The sequence below is a fragment of the Taeniopygia guttata genome, chromosome W, assembly GCF_048771995.1.
Source record: "Taeniopygia guttata chromosome W, bTaeGut7.mat, whole genome shotgun sequence".
NCBI lineage: Eukaryota > Metazoa > Chordata > Aves > Passeriformes > Estrildidae > Taeniopygia > Taeniopygia guttata.
The window spans coordinates 6,403,584-6,412,100 of record NC_133064.1 but is presented as its reverse complement, the minus strand read 5'-3'; the positions used below and the strand labels follow the sequence as shown (position 1 = coordinate 6,412,100).

The window sequence follows — 8,517 nt, the reverse complement described above, 5'->3', positions numbered from 1 at the left end:
ATTGCGAGGTGGATAAAAATTGAGAGGGACTGATCCTCCTTTTGGGCAATTTCTTTTTCCACTCGGTCCCAGAATTGGACTTGGTACAAATTTTCCTGCGACAGGTCCTGGAAAGACTGCAGAAGCCACCGTGCAAAACGCTTCACGTCTGATTTTTTACATTTCTTCCCTCCCCCCACTAAAATTCCTAGGGTTTGAACATAAATTCTCTCCTGTGACACAGACATTTTTGCACCCATTATGTCGATGTTAAGGCGTGTCACAACCCTCGCGGCTGGTAAAATATCAAAAGAAAAAAAAGACGCCTGTCGGAGACTGGGAAGCCCTCCCTTACAAACTCCCTGAAGCGGGAGACAAAATGTGGGCTCTTACGCCCTCTTGTGGGGGAAAGAGAAACTCACCCCAACGGGAGCAAGGCGTACCCAGCCCAGGGGGACCCCGGTAACTCACCACGGGTCCGGCGACGTCCGAAGGCGAAACGAAAAGTCCAGCTGCGAAGTTTTCGCCGTGGGGGGGCCGAGCTTCGGCGGTGCTAGCCAAAGGTGCCGGCCCCACCCCTCTGGAAGCCCTGGCTCCTTAAAACGGAACCGCGACTTGCGAGGGTGTTGTAACGTCCACGAGGTAAATCAACGAGCTTTTCGGGGCCCGGCTAGCTCAGTCGGTAGAGCATGAGACTCTTAATCTCAGGGTCGTGGGTTCGAGCCCAACGTTGGGCGCCACAACTGCCTTAGCGCTCTCTCTTGTCCCCCTTTTCGTCCCAGCTAGCTCTGTGAGGAGGGGGGGGAGCGCTGGCAACTTCCGTGTTTTCCGGCGAACCCTCGCGGGTATCTGCCGGTGCTGCGTGGGTCTGGGAGCGAGGCAAGTCACGAGGCGAATAAAAGGAGAGACACTTTTTCCCCCGCGGGCGATATCTCGGTTTATTATGGCTTGGTTGGGGAGGAAAAAACCGAGAAGCTGCTGCGTGCTAAGTTCGAGTTTGTCCGTGCCGCCTGGCCGATTCGGGGGCGGGGCGGCGCGCTCCGAGGCTGGCCGCGATCCAAGAGAGGCTGTGTGCAGAGCCGCGGCGCTGCAGCCGGCACGTGCGGGAGCCGCGCCGACCGCGGCAGCGGCGGCGGTTCGGCTGCAGCAGTCAGGGGCCGGGCGAGAGAGAGAGCCGCAACGGCACGCAGGGATCCAGCGGGAGAAGAGGCGGCGGGCAGGGCAGCAGCAGCGAACAGGGGCCAGGCGGGAGAAAAAGCACCGGGGCGTCCCCAACCCGTTCTATAAATACTCGAGAGGGGAAACCCGGGGCGGCCAATGAGATAACGCCACGGGGGGACTTGGGGATAGTGGGGTGCAGGGGTCCAATGGAAAATGGACAGATGGAAGGGTGCCCGGTCGCCTTTCGACCCTGCCGCGTGGCTGACAGATGGTCTGAGAGACGTAAACAGAGTGACTAAGCACTTCCTCGGGAAGGCAGACCGCGGGGGGAAATGGGAGAGCCCGGAAGGTCACTTACAGAGTGCGAGGGGATACATGGAATGACCTTATACATAATAGAACATATAATAACACAATTCCACAACTCCCTCTTCTGTTTTTCAAAAGAAAAGAACGGAAAATAACTTAAATGGGAGGTTTTACAGTCCTTTTTCCCATCGTTGAACCTAATGTCTGCTCGGTTCTTCTCTGGCTGTCTGTGTTGAGCAGATGTCAGCTCTGATGGGGCGGTGAAGACTGCGTGGTCGATGTGCGCGGTGGAATTGATGACCTTTAAACCTTTAAACATTACTAAAACTCATAATAAGTACAATGAATGTTAACAGCAACATAATTCAGCATTCTGGGGAGGGGAGGTTTAAATCAAAAGGGAAAGGTGAGTCCAGGGAACTGTATGGTGAAAGGGAAGGCTCTGAAAGAGAAGGTGCCGAGTCAAAAAGGATGGGGGGAGACTTTCTCCGTCTGCGGAGGGCTGCATGCTTCACCTGAGGATCCTTTTTCTTATCAGTCTGGTGTTTGGGGACATATGGCCGGACAAATTTGGACGGGACCCATCTCAGTCCTGAGGGCGTGGACACGCAAGCGTATCCCCGTCCCCAGGTAACTAACTCATGGGGCCCTTCCGGCTGCCAAGTCTCTGGATTTTTGATGATCACTGGTGGTTTTTCCCTAACCTTGCTCAGCTCGTGGTTGTTAAAGTGCCTGGTGACTGGTGGGTTGAGATTTTCAAAAGAACAATTTAGGAAATTAAGTGTAAAGAGGGCACGCGCGAGCCGTACTTGGGGGGACTCCACCTTCATAGTTGGTGTTTGCTGTTTCAGCATGCGTTTGAGACTCTGATGAGTCCGTTCCACCACTGCTTGACCTGTCGGGGAATATGCGATGCCAGTTTTGTGCTCTATTCCCCATTGCTGCAGGAAGCTGACAAATCCCTTGGATGTGTACCCGGGGGCATTATCTGTTTTTATCAATTTAGGGACGCCCAGCATAGCGAAGGCCTGTATCAGATGCTTTTCAATGTCTTTGGCCTTCTCCCCTGCGTGGGCAGAAGCAAAGACTGCCCCAGAGAAAGTGTCCACGGAGACATGGACGTACTTCATCCTCCCAAAGGAATGGATGTGAGTAACGTCCATCTGCCATACCTCGCAGGACTTCAGACCCCTAGGGTTTGCCCCTGAGCTCACCGATGGTAGGGGGAGCGACTTACAGGACGGGCAGGTGGCCACAATGGCTCTGGCTTGGTCCCGAGTGAGGTGGAACTGCCGGACCAGCCCGTGCGCATTCTGGTGGTAAAACTGGTGGCTGATCTTAGCCTGCTGGAACTTATCTAGGAGCGGAGCTACCTGAGCCGGGGCGGCAGCGAGAGAATCGGCACGCCGATTACCCTCTGCCAAAAACCCTGGCAAGTTGGTATGTGACCTGATATGCATCACATAAAAGGGTTGCTCTCGGTGGGAGACTAGCTTAATCAGTTTCGAGAGCAACTTGTGCAGGGCTTCGTTGGACACACCCTGCAGGACAGCATCCTGCGCTCTAGACACTACACCAGCTACATATGCTGAATCAGTTACCAAATTAAAAGGTTCAGAGAATCGCTCAAAGGCCCTGACAACGGCAGCCAACTCAGCTATTTGAGGGGAGCCTTCCACCTCCACAATGTCTGTCTCCCACTGCTGCGTCTGGGGGTCTTTCCAAGTTATTACAGACTTGTGGGAACTCCCGGACGCGTCTGTAAAAACTGTCAAGGCCTTGAGTGGCTTTTTGCTCTGAATTTGTTTGATGGACAATGCGAATTGAATTTCTGATTCAAAAATTTTGTGGGCTGGTCTCAAAACTGAAATTTTGCCTGTGTAGCTGTCTAGAGAGAACTGCAGGGATTCATTTTCCTGTAACAGATGTTCTAGCATGGCCTTGGTGAATTGGCCTGATTCCAATTTGATGGGAATGTGAATGCATTCAAAGTCACATCCAGCTAACTCTCTGATCCGAGCTCTTGCTTTGCGGATCAGTTCCGCTACTAACTCCTGTGGCCTTGTCATTCTCTTGGACCGATGGTGACTTAGGAAGACCCATTCTATGATGGAGAGTGGGTCCCTTCGGTCTTGGTCCTTGCCCTTCCTTGGGGTGTCTGTCCATTGAAATATCACACCATGGAGGTGTGGCAGCCTGCCCAATATGATGAATTTAAAAGGCAGGTCCGGATCATACCGGTGGGCCTGTCTGGCAGACATTGTCTCCTGGACCCTAATCAAAGCTGCTTGGGCCTCTGGGGTCAGTTCCCTGGGAGAACTCGGCTCCTCCCCCCCTTTCAATAAATCGAAAAGAGGGGCTAGGTCTCTGTTTGTAATGCCTAGCCATGGCCTCACCCAGTTCAAAGAACCGCACAGCTGCTGGACGTCTGCTAGGGTCCGAATTTTAGTTTTGATGGCCAATTTTTGCGGAGTAATAGTCCGCTTGGTAATTTCCAAGCCCAGGTACTTCCAGGGTGGCATCTTTTGAATCTTATCTTCTCGCAGCTCGAACCCTGCAGCAACCAACGCATCGGTTGTCAGGTCAAGCGCGTGTGTAAGGAGATCGTCATTGGGAGCACAAATCAGGATATCATCCATATAATGCTGGATGATCACGCCCTCGGTGGCTGTACGGACTGGGGTCAGCAATGAAGCTACGTACCGCTGGCAGATGGTGGGCGAGCATTTGAGGCCCTGTGGCAATACTCGCCAATGGTACCGTTCCATTGGGGCTTCTCGGTTAAGGGAGGGAACCGAGAAGGCAAAACGTGGTGCATCGTCTGGGTGGAGTGGGATATGAAAGAAGCAATTTTTGATGTCAATCACAGCCAATTCCCAATCTTTGGGTAACATTGTGGGGGACGGCATCCCTGGTTGGAGTGGACCCATATTTTCGATCACATTGTTGATGGCACGAAGGTCGTGGAGCAACCGCCATTCGTCTTTGCCTGGTTTTTTCAGGACAAAGACGGGGGAATTCCAAGGAGATGTTGTTTCTTGGATATGTCCCTTGGCAAGTTGTTCTGCCACGAGTTCTTGGAGCGCTTTTAATTTTTGTTTATTGAGCGGCCACTGCTCTACCCAGATTGGAACATCAGAGAGCCAATTTAACTTTTGGGTAGGACGCTCCTCAGTGACCGCTGCCCGAAAAACCTGGGGGGTAGGAATGGTCAATGAGACCCCCCACTGGGCCATCAGGTCCCTTCCCCACAGGGGCTCCGTGTAATCCAGAACAAACGGACGCAGGTAAGCTGTCTGTCTGTTTGGCCCCTCAAATTTGATGATGTTTTTTGACTGTTTTGCCAATTGTGCCCCTCCGACACCTTGAATGTGTCCAGCCACGTCCTGCAACTCCCAAGGTGACAGCCAATCCCGTGAGGGAATGACTGTGACGTCTGCCCCTGTGTCCAAGAGGCCGTTAAGCCACTTGTGCTCACCGCCGTTCCACATGTAACACTCAATTTTGGGTCTATCCTTCCCAATCACCTGGACCTGACACACCTCGTAGATCTGCTTCGCGGATTTCCTCCACAGGTCTTCTGGGTAGACAGGGGCCCCAGATACAGGTATGGCTTGGGCGATGATTTGCCCTTTGGGAAGGTAGACTGGCGGGTGAGCACAGTGCAGCCACAGCACCAGATGTTTAGGGTTTGCAGGTGTCAAATTGGGTGCGATAGTGATGTCGAGTGGCGTGTATTTTGTGTCCCCAAGGACGATGTACTTACTGTGGAGTTTTCTCCAGGTCCCTGGGTCTTGTGTGTCCACTGTGACAAAGTGCCAATTGCTGTCCCTGAGCAGTAGGGGTTCGGTTAGGGCCAACCTGTATGGAGAGAAGTTGGACTGGGTGTTAAGGATGGGCCTGGGATGGTCGGGGTCCCGACCAAGCCATGCCTGTGAGATGAAATTCCCAACTCCTCCCACGCAGGCTGGTTCACCAGCTCTTGTTCCCCTATTGTGCACTCCAGAAATGTCGTGTTTGGTATTATAGTTATTGTCCTCAGGTGGGTATGCTAATGTGTTGTCCCTCCTGCCCCCTGATGTTATGTTTCCCACCAAATTTGTGTCCTCACGCAGGGAGGGACTGCGCTGGGAAATCAGTTTTTTGAATGTCCCCCTGAGTTGGAGGCACCTTGCCCTTGCTGCTGGTTTTTAAAACGCAAGAAGTCCTCTTTGAGAGGGCAGTGAGATGCCAAGTGTCCTTTCTTATTGCACAGGTTGCAGGGCCGTCCTGGATGGTAGCCTTTGGGCGGTGGCCCAGTGAAGCGGCGTGCAGGAGCTGGGGCCGCGGATGGCGTGTGGGCTTCGGCAAAGGAGACTCTCCGTGATGGCGTTTGGGGTGTCCCCGGAGGGTCTTTTGAAGGCAGGGTGACCCTTCGAGCGCACACGTCCAGCATGTCCTGGAGCGTTGGCTCTGGGTCGAGGGGCAGGCTCAGCATCGCCTGTCGGCAGGCCTCATTGGCGTTCTGCAGGGCGATCTGCTTCACCATGCCCTGCCTCAATCCGTCCTCTGGCACCTGCGATTCAGCTGCCCTGTACAACCTGTCTACGAAACTAACGAAAGATTCCTGTGTCTCCTGCTTAATAGAAAAACAGTTAACAACAGGACCACGGGGTTTTAACTTAAGAAATGCTTTTTCTGCCGCATTGGCAGTTGCTGCCAATGCCCCCCTTGGAATCTTTTCAGCCTGTGTTGTTGCCACGTCCCAATCCCCTATCCCGCACAGGTGGTCAATGGTTAACATGCCTCCATCGGTGTCAGAGGAGGTCTCGGCTTTTGCCCAAAGTTGCGGTAATGCATCCCGTACCTCCCGCCTCCATGCGGATTCCCATACCAAAAACTCAGCTTGAGTAAGCAAGCACAAAAACAGAGCGCGCATGTCAGCAGGGACGTACTCGTTGGAGGAAAGTGTGACTTTTTAAAGTCCCCGAAAGTATTCACTTTCCCGACCAAAGTCTTTTTGGGCTTTGCAAACATTTCTAATTACAGCCTGTGGGATGGGGGTCCACTGTGCCAAGGGTCTGCCCCTCTGCCGCGGGGTGTAGGTGACTGGTGCGGCAGAAAAGGCAAGCAGGGGTTGTGGCAGGTCGCGGCTTCCCCCCTCCCCCCCTCCCTCCTCCTCCGCCCCCCCCCCCTCCCTCGGGAACCGAGGCGTGGGAACCAGAGGGCGGGTCGTGGGAACCGAGGGCGGAGGCAGGACCAGGGCTAGGGGGTGTGGCTGGTGTTATCTCACCCGCAGGGGCGGGGTCGGAGGGAGGACTGATGAATGATTCATTAGGGGAGGTGCCAGAAGGGGGTGGAGGGGAGGGGTGGGTGGAGAAGTCTCGGGAGTGGGAGGGGTTGGCTGGAGGGCGAAGGGGGTCGTTAGGAGACAAAGAATGCAGGGAGGGGGAGGGGGATGCCATGCGGTCTCCTCCATCTTGTGCCCTGGGGCAGGGAAGGGGGTCATTTTGGAAAAGGTCCGGGGAAGGATCTGGGGTTTTAAAACTCACAACTTTGCAACGAGAGGAGGTTTGGGGAGGGGAAGGGTGCAGGGCGATGCCAGCATCGTCCTGCAATGGAGCCTGGGGGTTAACAGAGAGGCCAGAATCTGCCTGCGGCTGGTTTTGCCGGGATGCCTGTCTGAGAATCCCCGGGCTAGGGAGAGAGGGATAGGAGAGGGTTTTTGGGGGATTTGGGGGGCTTGGGAGGCAGCGTTCGCCCTGCGGTGGCTCTGGCTTCCCTTTGCAGTTATCTCTAACAATATTTTTCAATTGAATTGCGAGGTGGATAAAAATTGAGAGGGACTGATCCTCCTTTTGGGCAATTTCTTTTTCCACTCGGTCCCAGAATTGGACTTGGTACAAATTTTCCTGCGACAGGTCCTGGAAAGACTGCAGAAGCCACCGTGCAAAACGCTTCACGTCTGATTTTTTACATTTCTTCCCTCCCCCCACTAAAATTCCTAGGGTTTGAACATAAATTCTCTCCTGTGACACAGACATTTTTGCACCCATTATGTCGATGTTAAGGCGTGTCACAACCCTCGCGGCTGGTAAAATATCAAAAGAAAAAAAAAGACGCCTGTCGGAGACTGGGAAGCCCTCCCTTACAAACTCCCTGAAGCGGGAGACAAAATGTGGGCTCTTACGCCCTCTTGTGGGGGAAAGAGAAACTCACCCCAACGGGAGCAAGGCGTACCCAGCCCAGGGGGACCCCGGTAACTCACCACGGGTCCGGCGACGTCCGAAGGCGAAACGAAAAGTCCAGCTGCGAAGTTTTCGCCGTGGGGGGGCCGAGCTTCGGCGGTGCTAGCCAAAGGTGCCGGCCCCACCCCTCTGGAAGCCCTGGCTCCTTAAAACGGAACCGCGACTTGCGAGGGTGTTGTAACGTCCACGAGGTAAATCAACGAGCTTTTCGGGGCCCGGCTAGCTCAGTCGGTAGAGCATGAGACTCTTAATCTCAGGGTCGTGGGTTCGAGCCCAACGTTGGGCGCCACAACTGCCTTAGCGCTCTCTCTTGTCCCCCTTTTCGTCCCAGCTAGCTCTGTGAGGAGGGGGGGGAGCGCTGGCAACTTCCGTGTTTTCCGGCGAACCCTCGCGGGTATCTGCCGGTGCTGCGTGGGTCTGGGAGCGAGGCAAGTCACGAGGCGAATAAAAGGAGAGACACTTTTTCCCCCGCGGGCGATATCTCGGTTTATTATGGCTTGGTTGGGGAGGAAAAAACCGAGAAGCTGCTGCGTGCTAAGTTCGAGTTTGTCCGTGCCGCCTGGCCGATTCGGGGGCGGGGCGGCGCGCTCCGAGGCTGGCCGCGATCCAAGAGAGGCTGTGTGCAGAGCCGCGGCGCTGCAGCCGGCACGTGCGGGAGCCGCGCCGACCGCGGCAGCGGCGGCGGTTCGGCTGCAGCAGTCAGGGGCCGGGCGAGAGAGAGAGCCGCAACGGCACGCAGGGATCCAGCGGGAGAAGAGGCGGCGGGCAGGGCAGCAGCAGCGAACAGGGGCCAGGCGGGAGAAAAAGCACCGGGGCGTCCCCAACCTGTTCTATAAATACT

General features: G+C 54.9%; 2 non-coding genes across 2 annotated transcripts; both read left to right on the top strand.

Annotated features, from left to right (window-relative positions):
- Window positions 1–643: 643 nt before the first annotated feature.
- TRNAK-CUU (transfer RNA lysine (anticodon CUU)) lies at window positions 644–716 on the top strand. Its single transcript has one exon. It is a non-coding gene; the product is annotated as a tRNA-Lys (tRNA).
- Window positions 717–7,889: 7,173 nt separating this feature from the next.
- TRNAK-CUU (transfer RNA lysine (anticodon CUU)) lies at window positions 7,890–7,962 on the top strand. Its single transcript has one exon. It is a non-coding gene; the product is annotated as a tRNA-Lys (tRNA).
- The last annotated feature ends 555 nt before the right edge of the window (window positions 7,963–8,517 follow it).